This window comes from Penaeus monodon, chromosome 29, assembly GCF_015228065.2.
Source record: "Penaeus monodon isolate SGIC_2016 chromosome 29, NSTDA_Pmon_1, whole genome shotgun sequence".
NCBI classification, from domain to species: domain Eukaryota; kingdom Metazoa; phylum Arthropoda; class Malacostraca; order Decapoda; family Penaeidae; genus Penaeus; species Penaeus monodon.
In genome coordinates, this window is record NC_051414.1 from 37,274,029 (window position 1) to 37,274,425 (window position 397).

A 397-nucleotide genomic window follows, 5' to 3' on the forward strand; every position below is an offset into this window, starting at 1 on the left:
GATAGTTCGTATATAATGTTTGTTTATAGATTCTTCCTAAAAATTGATATTGTTTTAGTAAGACTGAAACTAAGACTTACTTTAAAAATTTTAACAGAAAATCAGTACTCTTTTAAGGAAGTCACCTTTTCTGACCAATTTTAACCACTGAGTTGTTATTTACTTATGGAACAAGATATACATAATTGGGAAGTGTAATGGAGATACCTTTTTCTCTCATATCCTGAACTCATTCTGTGTAATCCATACGTAAAAGAGAAGAGAAATGTGCTGCACCTCACCTGAGAAGTTACATGTAATTGCTGGAGAAAAGTATGTGTATTCAGATGTATTCACAGAAAACTATTACGCTATGAACTGCAAGTGAAAGTTAATTTAAAAGACCCATAAATTAGAA